We start from the raw sequence: 16,450 nt of genomic DNA on the forward strand, positions 1-16,450 counted from the left end.
GTGTAATAATAGAGCGTAAATCTTAACTTTCATGCCATAAATAACACAAACCTAGCAAGGCATGTGTGCCTTGATCAAGGACAACGGTCCTCGTGGATAAAACTATCTACATAAATATATCTCGTTGTTTATCTTACAAATTTAATGTTCTTGCAAACAAAATTTATAAGTTTCGGATACTGAAATTAGGATCAAGTTACTTTCAAAACAAAGGAGACCTTTTTATTAACTTTTATTTGACTTTCAAGGTTTGAGCGTGTGTTTAGGCCAAAACTTTCTTCAAATTAACCATTTCTTGGTATTCAATTTACTGGAAAACTTACGAGAGTTATTAGTTTCTCATAGCAATGACGCAGTTTGATATTAGACATCCAAAATTTGAGGATTTGAGACAAGTTTGAGACAGTTCTCTGTCATCGCTGCAAAAGGTTTGATGATGCGGTAGAGTCCTAAGGAGGGGATTCGAACCCCCCCCCCCCCCCCCCGTTCTTATACACGCCCCTGTGTACAATCACTATCATTCGTAGCGGAGGAAACAACGAACGAACCAAAATCATCTGACATCCTGAATAACTTTTCTATATACTGTTACAATTTAGGGGAATACCTAAGGGTAAATAAAGTAAACTAGGTATTTTTATATAGAAAATAATTTTTAATGAACTTTCTTTTTGAAAATAATTTCGAAAGTAATAATACACTACTTAGTAACGCCTAACTGGTAGGCAATGAAACTACCCTTATTATAAATTATATCGCTAGCTCAGTCTATTTACTTAAAAAAAAAACAAATACCTAAAATTTAGAGCATAGGGGTGAGTCAGTAGTTCTGGTACTGGAAGACCGGGTAAAAGGTAAATTATTAATTAAAAAATTAATTTATGTTGGGCGCCTTTTTTTAAAAATAACCGAGGAACGCTCTGACCTTGGGGGACGTCTAACCGAATTGAGGAGAGGTGGCCGCTGCAGCCACGGAATGGGAGCTCTTCCATACCGATCGCCACAGCCTCCTGTCCACCGGTCCAGGCTCGGGAAGCATCAGCTCTGCTCTGTCTTCGAACGTTAACCTCCAAATCTGAGGACCCTGAAATAGGTTTAAAAAAAACAATGACCCCGAGGCTTCCACCAACCCTTAGCGAGGGTTAAAATATTACTCGAACGAATGTGAAACGTACCCATTCCAGAAAAGAAGCCGGCTTGTGGTTCCGTGCAATCATGTCAATGGAAGGGGTCCTCAGTAATTTTATAAAAATAAAATCATCTGAAAATAATGGACACAAGAATTAGCACTGAACGTAACACAACAAACTGCATTCGAATATGGAAGAAAATACTTATACACCGGTCAAATCTTACATGAAAATCGGCTAAAAAAACAAAGTGTGATGTAAAGCTGGATTTTTGGTATGTTATTTGGAGTCCTTGGGGGAATGTAAGACTATATTTTGCAAGCAAAAAAAAAGTGTGCTAACTTCGTAATTTAAAAAAAAAAGTAAAAAAATCGGACTTTTTTTGTTTTTTATTTTTTTATTAAAAAACTATGCGTTTTTGGTCAAAAGTTGCTTTGTAATGTTGAAAGCGCATCAAATTTCAAACAGTTTGACATCTTTTTTATCAATGTCCGTCAAATAGTTTTCGAGATATGAAGCGTCGAAAAAGGTACATTTTTGATGCATTTATAAAATGTAGCGTTTTGCCAATATTTTTAGAGAAATATTTGCAAAATACTTCATGATATGATATATATTGCAATATAACATGGTATAAAATTTATTTTGCTTTAGTTTTAGTGCAAATAAAGGTCAGTAAGACGAATAGTTACTTTGGAAAACTAAAAAAAAAATCTATAAATAGAGAAGCCAAGAGTCTGGTAGATTGGTTAAGGTAAAATAGTTTACGCTAAAACTTTTAGGTTGAAAGTGCTATCTATTCGATCTTACTTTCTTTGATATCCGTTTATCTGAAAAAATTGTCTAAGCTAACTTTGCATCGATTTGACTATTACTAATGAAGAAATAAAATACAGTAAAATTTTAAAGTTTAGTAAATTAGGAAAATAAAACAGAATTAGTTACATTTTCCGCATCACACAGTTAGAAGAAGAACTGGGTGCGGCTAATGAGGAACTTAATTTGTTTAGGAAAGAGCGGGAGCACTATGATGCTTCGCAGTTACAGAATGTGTACCAAGAGTTGGTAAGCGGTGAAACACAATTGAGTAGGGACTCCAAACACATAGTATTCTTTAATAGTAGTAATAAGTTAAAAAAGTACATTAAGATTAATAGGTATATTAGGAGAACCCAAAAGCTGATCAAAGGCCAGGCATGTATTAAAAAATATAGTAAATTAAAACATACATTAACAGTTATGAAAAATAGGGTTCAAGACTGTCATTCAGAGCTGGAAGTCAAGGAATCAAATTTTCTGAAATTAAATGCCGACATTAACAGGCTGAAAGATGAGCTTTTGGCAGTATCCACCATGTATGAGACTACTAAAAAACAAGTTGAGGAGCACATACAGGCTTTTAATAAATTGCTGCTAGAAAATAGAGATTTGGAGGAGCGGTGTAAGGCATTATTAAATGGAAAACATTGTAATTGTGGCCAAATGCCACCAGCAAAGATTATTCAAGCCGATGTGGCCCACGACACAACTAGGCATGCGGCAGTAGTTAAACAGCCCCCTAGAGCAGTCAGTAAGACTGTTGTTTTTTCAGATCAGATTGGGTTAGGAATGGGCCCATTATTAAGCTACCAGTTAGAGCAACAAGCAGTGCCGGCCCGTGCACTTGATCAGGGTAGAGCGAGTTTGAGTTTGGGCGCCCTTCGGAGGAAGTTCAACTACGGAGGAAAAATCGCGAGCGTAGCGAGCGCGAAATTTTTTTTCATAGTAATGCCATAATGTAAAGATTAGCGCAATACAAAATTTATGGATCTCATCATACAGAGTAGGAAATGGACAAAGGGTTGAACAGTCTCAGCCGCACTCTAGTATTATATAGTTGTGTGGGGCTGAATGTGGATATCATGTACATTAAATAACAACTACAGTCACCAAGTCGGGAAAGCAGACTTGAAATGAAAACGCGAGCGCTGCGAGCGCGCAATTTTTCCTAAATAGATAACTAAAAGACAACAGATAAAAATAGTAAGCGCAAGCGAAGCGAGCGCGAAATTTTTTCTTGTTGACGATATTTATTAAGACTCGACTCAACCCGCTAGCGGGGAAGCAGCGAGCTTCCAAGCTTTGATCTCCTGCAGAGCTGCAGTCTTTGGCATATTTCGGGGTATTTTGACTTCACAGGGCGCTTATGTTCCCGACTTTTAGGCCTTATATTTCGCCATCAGAGTTATAGTTTAATTTATTCGTTCATACTAAGAGATAATTAAGACACTGTGGATTCGATCGTCACCGTCGGGATGCCCATTTCGGTATTTTGTCGATAAGTGCCCTTCGGGATCCTGGTGCTTTAAAGTTCGCTCATCATCTCCTGTGACTCGTATAAAATTGCGCCTATCTGAGACGTCTTGCGCCTTTGGCTTTATGAGGAACTCCGCTTTGGACTGTCAGATAGACTCATATTTTTGCATTTGGGTAGCGACGTAACTTTGTCGTTCGGCCGTGCAACAAAGTGGTTCCTCCTTTTACGGCGCCCTAGCACCCTTATGAATTTAGTTATAAGTATTATGTTGGCATTATGGTGCAAATTTCCCCTTAATCTAAATTACAAATCTAGATTTTCAATAGGTAGCTGAATTCCTTCAAGACCATTCTCCTCTCGCCATTTTGTGATATGTGCGCGCCCACGTAATGTATTATTTTTTGTATAGATTTTTCCACATTCTCGATTTTGGCGCCCCCCTACCATGTGGCGCCTAGAGCGGCCGCTCCACTCGCTCTACCCTTAATCCGGCCCTGGCAACAAGTGACAAATTACTGTTATCAAAACATTACTTTGTCTCATTTATGTGACCTTATTTCAAAGGGATGTTATGATAGCAGTACTACATTAGTAATTTTATTAGGAAATAGTCTTAATGTAGATAAGCTTAGCATAGATAAATTGATGTCCACACTAAATGTTATTGAAAAATCTGGTGTGGGGAAAATTATATTATGTGCACTACCTTATGCAGAAAATGTATCATATGACTATAATTGTAAGATAGCTTACTATAATTCTTTAATGTACCATGCCATAGCTGTTAATAAAAAGTACCATTTCTTTGACTTAAATAAATTCATTGAGCGCTTCATGCTAGCTCCACGGAAGGTATTTTTGCCAAAGAAATTATTTGTATATTTAGTGGAGTTATTGGCCTTCAATATTGAGCCAAATAGATGTAATAGTGTTATATATAAGTCTCAGTCAGCTGACAAAGCCAAGGATCCCATGCCTCATTTAAACTAGATTGTAAGACAGCGGAAAAACACCTGAATATGAACATTGTTCACCAGAATATTCAGGGTTTTTCCAGCAAAGAATTAGAAGTAGGATTATTTTTAGATAGTAATAATGTTGAAGTTATGTGTATTACTGAACATTGGTTGAAACAAGAAAAGTTGATATTTGATTATGTTAATTTTAAATTAGCTAGTTTTTTTGCCAGAAATTCTGCTGCTCATGGTGGCTCCCTTATTATTGTTAAAAATTGTATGAAGTGTAAAGAGCGCAAAGATGTTGTAAAATATTCCATAGAAAGAACTATAGAAATTTCATGTGTTGAATTAGACAGATATATTATTGTATGTGTTTATAGACCACCATCAGCTGACTTCAGCATATTTGAATCTACAATGGAAAATGTTCTGAATTTAGTATGCAAGGGCCAAAAACATGTTATTGTATGTGGAGATTTTAATGTTAACTTGCTCGAGTCATCTAGTAATACTGTTAAAATGTTCTGTTTGTTTAAATCATTTAATTTATTTAATTTATTTCTTGAACCTACCCGGGTAGGTGTGACTAGTGCAACATGCCTAGATAATATTTTTTGTAACTGTGAATGTATAGATAAGAAATTATTTAACTGTTTTCATTCCGATCACAGCGGCCAAAGGGCAGCTTTCTTAAACGTTATTCATGATACTCCACAAACAATAACATATAGACCCATTACTGGATCTCGCTTGGAATCATTCAAAAATGAAATTCTACATAGTTTGTCTATAATACCATTTTCGCATTATGACTGTAATCATTTGTATCAAGATGTTTTCAATGTAATTCTTAATCAATTTAATAACAATTTCAAAGTGAAATCTATTAGTGGGTCAAAAGTTAAAACAAAGTTTAGTGAATGGGCTACTGTAGGTATTCACAAAAGTAGAAAAAGACTTTATGAACTTTATGGTGAGAGAGAGCTGAACAAGAATTCAGAATTCCTGGACTATGTAAGAAACTACTCAAGAATCTTCAAGAAAGTGTGTTTAACTGCCAAGAAAAACTTTATTAGTTCTAAATTGAAAGTGTCGGACAACAAAGTGAAAACAACTTGGAGTATTATAAATAAAGAAGCTGGTAAATGTAAATCACGCGATTGTCAAGTCAACATTGTATCAGATAATCAACAAATAGTGTCGAACAGCGATGTTGCCTCGGCATTCGAAGATTATTTCTCAAATATAGCCGTTAACACCACAAAATGTTTACATTCTTCTGCGGCTCAAGCCCATTCATTACTTTGTGCTAATGTTAAGAAATGTAATAATTCATTTGAATTTAGTCAAGTAGACTCTGTAAATATTGTTGAAACATTCAAGTCACTCAATTTAAAGAAAACGGAAGACTTATGGGGAACATCAGTTAAAGTAATTAGTCATGTCATAGATATAATAGCACCTTACTTGGCCGTAATATATAATATTTCAATTTCACAAGGCACCTTTCCAGATCTTATGAAATGTAGCAAAGTCATACCGCTTTTTAAATCGGGTGATTCGAGTGATATAACCAATTTCCGTCCCATATCAATACTTCCTGTACTAAGTAAAGTCTTTGAGAAGCTAATGTTAAATGATCTACTGGGACACTTCAACAGACATAATTTACTTACAAGCAAACAGTTCGGTTTCACAAGGGGCCGTTCCACGACCGATGCTGCTTCGGTACTCATTAAACATATATATAATTTTTGGGAAAATTCTTGTGATGCAATTGGCATATTTTGTGATCTTTCAAAAGCCTTTGATTGTGTGGATCATGGAACGCTCATTTTGAAATTAGAACACTATGGTTTGTCTATAAATGCCCTAAACTTTATGTCTTCTTACCTTAGCAATAGAACACAAACAGTAGTTGTTAACAAAACTCGCTCTAGCGGGACTGTAGTCCAATTAGAAGTGCCACAAGGCTCAATTTTAGGTCCATTCCTGTTTTTGGTTTATATAAATGATTTGCCATGTATAGTGAAAAACTTTTGTGAAATAGTACTTTTTGCTGATGATACATCACTGCTTTTTAATGTTGACCGAAAATCTACGGATTACAATGTAATTAATAGCACGTTAGCTGATGTACTGCAGTGGTTTACTGTCAACAATTTACTTCTTAATTCTAAGAAAACCAAATGTATTCGATTTTCTCTGCCGAATGTTAAACCAATCGATACAAAAATACTTTTGAATGATGAATGCTTAGAGATGGTAGATACAACACTGTTTCTTGGTTTAACATTGGACAAAAATCTACAATGGAGTCCTCATATAAAGAAACTAGCAAGCAAATTAAGTTCAGCCGCATACGCCGTTAGGAGAATCAGGCAACTGACTAATGTTGAGACAGCTCGCCTAGTGTATCATAGTTATTTTCACAGTGTAATGTCATACGGTATTCTGGTTTGGGGCAAAGCAGCTGACATACAGACTATCTTTGTATTACAAAAGAGAGCCATTCGTTCTATTTACAACTTAGGAACACGTGAATCAGTAAGAGAACTCTTCAAAGAAATTAATATCTTAACTGTAGCTTCCCAATACATTTATGATAGTATAATTTATGTTGTTAAGAATTTAGACTGTTTCACTAAGAATTCTGATATCCATAATTATAACACTAGAAACAAAAATAAGCTTGCCATAAAGAAGTTTCGTGTCCGTAAAGTACAGAAGTCATTTGTTGGGCAATGCATTCATTTTTATAATAAGTTACCTGACACTGCTTTGAGATTACCCCTCCCAGCTCTTAAGAACTACTTAAAAAAATCATTGATGTTAAAGGCTTATTACAGAGTCGAGGACTATTTGACAGACAAACATGCATGGCCCGAACCAGAAACTACAAAAAACGAATAGCAATTAAAATAATTGTATTATGTATAGAGGACACAGTTCAGATAAGAAAGCACATCAAATATGTTGTGTAGGTAAATTAATATTTAATGATATTGAGATTCATATTATCTTTTTCTTCTATGACAATTTGATATGTTTTCTCTGAAGAAGAACGACGTATTATTAAGCAATAATATAATTTATTGAAATTGATTTCCATAGAGTACCTAGTCTGTTCATATTCTTTGATGAATACTTTTGCATGTTAAATTGTATGTTGTTATTTAATGCATGTTAATTATAAGATGTAATGTTTTGAAAAGAAGTTGCCCGCCGAGTTTCTTGCCGGTCCCATAGTGGATACCCCCCTCCCAACTGAGGGGGGACTGAAATCTTCTCGAGGCTGAGGCGTAGGGTTAGAGCCGGCGTAGCTTTATTTGACGTTCATATGCGCATTGTAATATGCCTACTTGAAAAATAAATATTTCATTTTCATTTTCATTTTCATTTTACTTTCTCCTTTTTGAGGGTCCTGGTTCTGCATCCTGATGGCACAACTCCTGTAGTGATAGAAAGTCCACTTGAGTTCTATTTGACCACCAATTGCTGTGGAATAAACTACGGGAACGGAAAGCGCCCACGCCAATTATTAAGATACTGGAGAAGTGGTATTCCCAGCTGAAGAACGTAGTAAGATGGAAGTCAACTCTGTCCACAGCCAGCGGGCTAAACTGTGGCGTGAGACAAGGAGGCAGCATGTCTCCGGCTCCCTTCAGCGTGTACATGGATGGGCTGTCGCTCGCTTTGACCAGTACCAAGGTTGGCTGCTCCATCAATGGGCAAATGATAAATCACATCGCATATGCAGACGATATGGTCCTACTAGCACCATCTGTGGGAGCTATGCGTAAGTTACTTGCAGAATGCGAGAGATACGCCAGCCAGCATAACATGAGATACAATCTGGACAAGTCTGAATTTATGCTCATGGAGGCAGCACATATGCCCAATTGCCCACACATGTACCACCTCTTTTGCTTGATGGAGTTCAATTGCGGAGAGTACACGAAGTCAAATATCTTGGCCACATCTTGTTGTCCAGTTTAAAAGACCAGGAGGACATAGAAAGGCAGAGGCGAGCCACCGCAGTAAGGGCAAACATGTTGGCTAGAAGATTCGCCAAATGTAGTGACAGCGTAAAAAGACAGCTGTTCCTCAGTTTTTGTACAAGCGTGTATACTGTCGAGTTATGATCCGACTACACCTGCGCGGCGGTGAGAGACCTGCGCGCCCAAGTAACATTTTAGTGCTATAATTTTGGTTTTCGACGCCAAAAGCTACTATAGATGTCGTATAAAGGTTTTCGGCGTGACCGCTTGTCGTATAAAAGCCTCCAGTAACACCTTTTAGCTCTATAAGCTTATACCGCTAAAAGGTGTTATTAGGAAGTGATGTAAACGTTTATATCACCATTTTATAGAGCCGCTATAGGCCTGGTCTATAACAGGATCAAATATGACTACTATAGATCTATATTATTGTATAATAGTGTTAGGAATCACTGCTATGCAATCAATTTGCGCTATTAAGGTTCCCGACAAGCTGCTATAGTTGTTGCGTTATACAGCTAAAAGGTGTTATTAGGAAGTGATGTAAACGTTTATATCACCATTTTATAGAGCCGCTATAGGCCTGGTCTATAACAGGATCAAATATGACTACTATAGAACAATATTATTATATAATGGTGTTAGAAATCACTGTTATGCAATCAATTTGCGCTATTAAGGTTCCCGACAAGCCGCTATAGTTGTTGCGTTATACACCTAAAAGGTGTTATTAGGAAGTGATGTAAACGTTTATATCACCATTTTATAGAGCCGCTATAGGCCTGGTCTATAACAGGATCAAATATGACTACTATATAACAATATTATTATATAATGGTGTTAGAAATCACTGTTATGCAATCAATTTGCACTATTAAGGTTCCCGAGAAGCCGCTATAGTTGTTGCGTTATACAGCTAAAAGGTGTTATTAGGAAGTGATGTAAACGTTTATATCACCATTTTATAGAGCCGCTATAGGCCTGATGTATAACAGTATCAAATATGACTACTATAGAACAATATTATTATATAATGGTGTTAGAAATCACTGTTATGCAATCAATTTACGTTATTAAGGTTCCCGACAAGCCGCTATAGTTGTTGTGTTATACAGCTAAAAGGTGTTATTAGGAAGTGATGTAAACGTTTATATCACCATTTTATACAGCCGCTATAGGCCTGGTCTATAACAGGATCAAATAACCTACTAAAGAACAATATTATTGTATAATAGTGTTAGGAATCACTGTTATGCTATCAATTTGCGCTATTAAGGTTCCCAACAAGCCGCTTATAGTATTTTTAGTAGTCGTATTTTAACAGAAATTAAAACCTAACTATACCACTATTTTGGGATATAGTGGCTTTGGAAAACACTGCTACAGTATTTAACACTGTAGTAGTGATATGAATACCATTATAGAGCTATTTTGCTGTATAATGAAGTTTTCAGGATACGTTTATATAGCTTTGAAAAGCGTTAATAGTCGTTTTCTAATGCCTTTTATATCTCATCGCCGTATACGTCACAATTACTCTTTTATATCACAGAACTGTGGAATAATGGTTTCGGTATCTCTTTTAAAACACAATAGCATTATAGCTGAGTTTACTATATGTTTTATAAAAAAAAAATTGTTTAGAAGATCTTTCTATAGTAAAACATTGAAAACAAGTATTGTTTTCTATATAAAGAACTTATAAGTTAAACTGGATCATAGTTAAAGTCTCATGCAATCCTAATTGAATCCACAATGGCGGGCTTATGGCAGTGTATGCGTATGATAAGTGACATAGTCGAACTATAAAAGCGTATGTTTTACTTCTTGGATCCATAGTAGAAACTATGGTGCCAATAATTTTATTGTATTAAATTATATTTATTTATTTTATTCAAAACAGGTATAAATCGAGGGCGCACTTAAAATACTCCATTAAACTAATATTCTTTTAACGGTAAAATTTCCATCGCATACCTTTTTGCAGTAATGATGGAATTATACGAAATCCAAATTATTTTTATTGACACTAAACTTCACAAGTTCACACGCCACTTTTCATAAAGTTCCTCGTTTGTTAAATATTACACACATTAAATTATTTTAGAAATTTCATTCATTCGCATTAAAAGGGACGGCAACTGCTATTACAGAACAAAAAACCTGTATAACGGAATCTCAAATGCTACTATAGCATAAATTGATACTATAATAGCGTTACTGTGTCATCTATGTCAACAAATTAGCACAATAGTCATCATCACATCACCATTATAGACCTTAAACGTCACGGATGATACTGCTATAGCCCTATTATATCACTAAATGGCTGCATAATTGCGCCAAATCGGCTCTACAGTACCAATATAGACTATTTATAGGACTATTTAATGTGATTTAATTTGGTGCTCTCGACCACTATAGGACCAGAAATTGTTACTTGGGCGTGCAATACAACACATACTATGTACTGATATTTCGTTAAACGGAGAATACTATGATTCGGGCACGTCCACGACAACGCTCGTGAGATTGCATCGATGTTATTGACCCTCAGTAATATGCTTTAAAAACCAGTCCGTACAAGAACAATTTCGGAACAATCTGATTCAATTAATGAGGGTTTTCTACTCGTAAATATTTGTTTCCGCCAAGCGGCGATCCTGAGGTCTTTCTGACCGTAAACTTAACTTACTAAATAAATGTTGATTTGATATACGCAAATATGTGTCTGAGTAATACTTGAACAGCCCCCAAATAATAATAATTCGTTCTCCGCTACGCCTCCTGTAAATATTTGTAAACTATCCCATTTGGCCATTACCATCCACCGATTATTTCTGATCCAGTTATACTAGACTTATGATATAATCCTATTTAAAAAAAAAACTGGCACTCTTTTGGTCTTAAATGAAAGCTAGTGAAATTTTCTACATTTTTATTTTACAATTTATGTAATAGCCTGAGTTGTTTTGCTGATATCTGTCTCAAAATATTAGCAAAACGAATATTTTCATAGAAAGGGGAAAAATGCTCTTTTTTGACGCTTCATATGTCAAAAAATATTTGACGGACATTGATAAAAAAGATGTCAAACTGTTTGGAATTTAATGCGCTTTCAACATTACACAGCAACTTTTGACCAAAAATGCATAGTTTTTTAATAAAACGGCAAAAACCAAAAAAAGTCTGATTTTTTTACTTTTTTTTTTAAATCACGAAGTTAGCACACCATTTTTTTGCTTGCAAAATATAGTCCTACATTCCCCCAAGGACCCCAAATAACATACCAAAAATGCAGCTTTACATCACACTTTGTTTTTTTATTTCTCTTTTTGACCAGTGTATTACGATTATGCGATTAATTCGCGATTTAAAATTAGAATGTGGCGCATTGGCCCTTGGAAGAATTTTGAAAACCACCCGTCTACATCCTTTCCAATATGCAAAGTGTCGGCCGACAGCTCGGCCCACAGATACGTGACGAGATGCATTCGCCTATAGACAACAACTTTACCTTCTTCCTTAAAGAGGGTAATAAAATATTTCCAAAAAGGAACGAAAACTAACAATGCAATAATAAACTGAGTTTTATTTTTAATAAATGAAAATTAAAAAGGGATTTTAGAAGGAAATAAATTAACGACGATCGACACGCCATCTTTTGGTCATTCTAGCTAACAGCAAACTGGGTTATCAATACAATCCTGCCGATAGATGGCTCTGCCTGTACGAAACCAATAGTTATAATATCAGCTAAATAAAAATATACCTACGAGGTTTGAAAAAATATTGTTACAATACTTATAAATAAATATGTGGTCAGAAATGTCTAAGTTTTTTTTCCTACATGTCGCCCATGTCGGGTAACTGTTGGGACTATACTATATACATTATACATACCTGCTATCTTTTGTACACAGTTTGTCAATAAAGTGTTTCTATTCTATTCTATTCTATTCTATTCTACATCTTTTTTTGTTTACCGGATACATAATGGCAGTTACTTCTGAACCGTTATTTAGATTCGCTACTTTTAATGCTGACTGTACAAGACAAGTGACATCGTGGCTAGTGACTTTTTAGAGTTCCAGTTGGTCTGGGAGTTCCAAGCATATATAAACTGCAGTGTGATTTGACAGTTTTTGCAGTTAATTGTGGCCAAGCCACTAATACTCGATTATGTTTTTATTAGAAACGTATTTATCATCACTCAATCGTATAACATCGCCATCCGCGCTTTATTAGTCCCAAGTGACGAAACGTTTTCCAATAATGGGTACATTAAGGGACCAAAAATGTTCCCTACCTTCAATAATGTTAGGGCAATTACTTGGAAACATCGCAATTAATCGCCCTGTAATATTATTTTCAAAAATCAAACGGTAAATTAAATGCAGTTCAGCTTTCCGAGCGAAGTATCATTAATTTCTAAAGTTCTGAAGTCGACAGGCGGTCTCGGTAACATAAAAAGACTTTGACAAAAGGCTCAAATAAAACTCTATCCTCACTTCGAATTACAAAGCTTTAGAAAATAATGATAACTATTTCTTTTCTCGCAGAGAGCATTATTTTTCATTGAGCTACGGAGTTGAGCCATAAAATCTTTAAACCTTCTTAGTCCAAGATGAAATGAATAGCGACTTCTCAAGATTACTGGGTATTGGGTTTCTGTGGGATTTTAGCTTTAGGTCAGAGAAAAATGAAGGTAATTTTACCAATCTCTAAGTCCGACTTGGATAACCTAGGCGGGTTATCCACCTCTATGAATAACCATGGATTTCTGAAATCAGTTAAAAAGTAGTAATAAATTTATCTTCACTCTAATCTAATACAATATATATTATATACCAGAGTACCTAATCTATTTGTTTTTCTTAAGGCACCTTTTAATGTCATGTATTTCATTATATTGTGATATAATTATGATAAATATATTTTTGCGACGGAATGTCTTGAATTCAAACAAATTAGTGTAACATAGATTGCATTCCTAATTACTTTATACGGAAAAACAATAGTACCTACCTATATTTTTAACCCAAATAAGTGTTAATTAGATCCTATCCTACTACTATAAGATTATTCGGACGTATTAAAATGATACCGGTATATTGCAATTTGCAAAATTTTATATCGAAGGTTAAAATCCACTTGGAAGATTTCATTACAATTTTGTTGGCCAATTTAGTTACAAGTTTAATAAAATAATGCATGTAATATAGGAATGCCGAGATCCGTCGTCGGACCAAGGTGCAAGACGTGGGTTTCGTCATTACCAAACTAAAATGGAGTTGGGCGGGTCATGTTGCTAGGCAGAGTGATGGCAGATGGACTAAAATGTTAACAGAATGGTTGCCGCTCACAGATGTAACTAGCGCTTGGCATCCGTTAGCTCGTTGGGTGGATGAGATCCGGAAAATTGCGGGTCACAACTGGATGAGACTAGCTGAGGCCCCGTAGCCGAATGGCATTTCTTTGACGCGAAACGAAAACGAAACGCCGCGAAATGTAGTCTGGCTCTGACGGGCCAATACGCAAGCGCGATAGAGATAGATATCTACGAGCGTTTCGTTTCGTGAGCGTTTATGCCATTCGGCTACGTACCCAGGACCGGGACAAGTGGCGTACTAGAAGAAAGGCCTATGCTCAGCAGTGGGCGACAAAGGGCTGATATGTTGATGATGATGACGTAATATAGTGGCTCATACTGTGCCGCTTACTTAAAAAGTAATTTTATCGTTTATGATTCACTTATACTAGGTACCTACCGTAAAACGTGGCAACTTTACACTAAAAGGCAAAGTTGCCCTTGTTGAAAGTAAATAGCTCATAGATACCTAAAAATACATATTCATAATATGTTTAGTTTATATTGATCTATTTAATTATATCATGTATGGCAAAGTTACCACAGAAGGTAAAGTCAAGATTTTGTACTATTATATTTCATTTGTTTACTTGTAAGTTTCATTTAATAATGTCAATGTACTCTATTAAGAATAAATTAAAAGACAATGAACGTTAGTAATTAACCTGACGACCTATGAAATGAACACAACTGGATAGCGCTTTGGAAATAGTTTCAGTTAAAGATAATTTATATGTAAAATCATTTCTAGTTGAAAATGCTTTTAGGAGCATTGCATATAAATAGACCGTTGTTCTGTGTCATTTTAGAATATTTTGTACTCATTTAAAATAATACTGTGTGTTTACGCAAAAAAACTACAACCCGTTTAAATTACTAAACCATAAACAATAAAATAGTAAATTATGACACTCAAGGGAGCAAAATAAAAGGGCGAAGGTATTTATTAAATTGAATCTTGAAAATACGACCCTGAGCGTAACCTATTGAGGGATTTAGGTGTCAAACCCTATGGTGGAAAGTGTTAACTGCCATATATGTTATTTTGATTGATATAATTTCTCTGCACAAGTTTACTTTCACGCCTCCAGGCAAATAATGAGTTAATGGGTAAATTCATTGGCATGTATAAATAATTAACTTGCATAATTGTTGAAAACAGTGATATATATGTAATGGGGTGGTCCATTGTTCGAAATGTATCAATTAGAGTGGAATTATTAGGCGTACTGGAACAACAAGGGTTCCGTAAGTTTAGATTATGTTATAAAACCTTGTATCTGTAATTGACTGTATCGCTAGCAGCCCTATCACGCCTGTTTCCCAGAGGTGTAGGCAGAGATCACGGATCCTGACAAATCACTTTTCGCTTCACACACTTTCATAACGTTTCTCATATACGAGTACGCTCGTCGGTTTCGAGTACTTCTGACATGGCCTTTTTGCAATATTTCCCCGATTTGGTCGAGAAAAGTTCGCCTAGGTCTTCCACTAAACTTCCAACTGACTCTGTAACCGTAAACTAACTCACCCTGAAAGTTTAAGTATTAACTAAAAATATATTTTCTCCTCACTAGCTCGGAAACACGTGTTTTGTCCTTTAATACCAGCGGGTAAAAACGCATTTTATCCACTAGTGGCTAAAGTAATTTGACCTTGAATAAAGTCAAATTAACTGCTTTAAAATTGACAAAAGTAGGTGAATCTAGTAATAAAGATGATTTACCACCTGTGGAACTACTAGAAGTAGTGATAAACGCATTTTTTGCGTTGTAGTTTCCTCGCTATAGTGAGGGGAAAAGTTTTGTGTTACACTCGGGTGCAAATGTATTTTACTTCTCGTGTGTTAAAAAACTCGCAAGTTCAGGATTCTATTCTCAACTATAGGATCCTTTCACCTGCTCGTTTTTCAATTCCACACTCGGCGTTAAAATACAACTTTGCCCCCTTGTATAACAAATAACTATTTTTGGTCTCTATAGGTCTAAATATTAAGAACAAAAATAATGATTTTTCAGCAAACGGGTTCATAGCGAAGATTCTCGGCCAACATCTTGAGAGACGCTGGATCAATGGTCGGATGCAGGAGGCGGTGATCTTGGACACGGCGCGGTTAGTCCGACGCGACGGTTCCTCTCTTTGCAGCCCTAACCACCGGCAGCTTGGGCCCTGCCCCGCTGCTAGCGGCACCCTAGGCTAGGTTTTTTGTGTTTAGTTCTTATATTGTTTTGTGTTTAGTGGTTTTTTTAAGCATGTTTAAGAGGATGCGGCAGCGAAAATGCTAAAATGGAAAGGAGCCCCCCTTTCAACATGGGAATTTAAGTTAAATATACAAGTGTTATTAACTAGATTTATCGAAAAAAAATTGTCCATTAAAAACAACTCAGTCAAAAGATATTTCAAAAAAATCTTTAAAATCGAGGTTCCGCTCTCGACTCTTTCCTCCTTAAAAACTTAATCAATCGGAACGAAATTTGAAAATCTGAATGACAATGAAATAATCTATGTAGGACCGTTTCGCGTTTTTTTTTGGTTAATTGTTACCAATCTTGAGTATCACACCTTTTTTCGCCACAATGAAAAAGGTCGTTTTTGGAAATTTTTGATTGGCTCTAGAGTCTTTCTTTAAAAAGCAGAATATCAAAAAAATCAAAACGGTCCGACACAGATATAAATAATAACAATCTGTGTTG

At 35.7% G+C, this 16,450-nt stretch overlaps 1 long non-coding RNA gene across 1 annotated transcript; it reads right to left on the reverse strand.

The window, feature by feature from the left end:
• Positions 1-677: 677 nt before the first annotated feature.
• On the reverse strand, positions 678-11,843 carry LOC125234154. The gene is made up of 3 exons (XR_007177946.1): positions 11,738-11,843; positions 1,176-1,261; positions 678-1,084 (listed from the first exon to the last, which is right to left on the reverse strand). It is a non-coding gene; the product is annotated as an uncharacterized LOC125234154 (long non-coding RNA).
• Between the last annotated feature and the right edge of the window lie 4,607 nt (positions 11,844-16,450).

Source organism: Leguminivora glycinivorella, chromosome 15 (assembly GCF_023078275.1).
Source record: "Leguminivora glycinivorella isolate SPB_JAAS2020 chromosome 15, LegGlyc_1.1, whole genome shotgun sequence".
Taxonomy (NCBI): domain Eukaryota; kingdom Metazoa; phylum Arthropoda; class Insecta; order Lepidoptera; family Tortricidae; genus Leguminivora; species Leguminivora glycinivorella.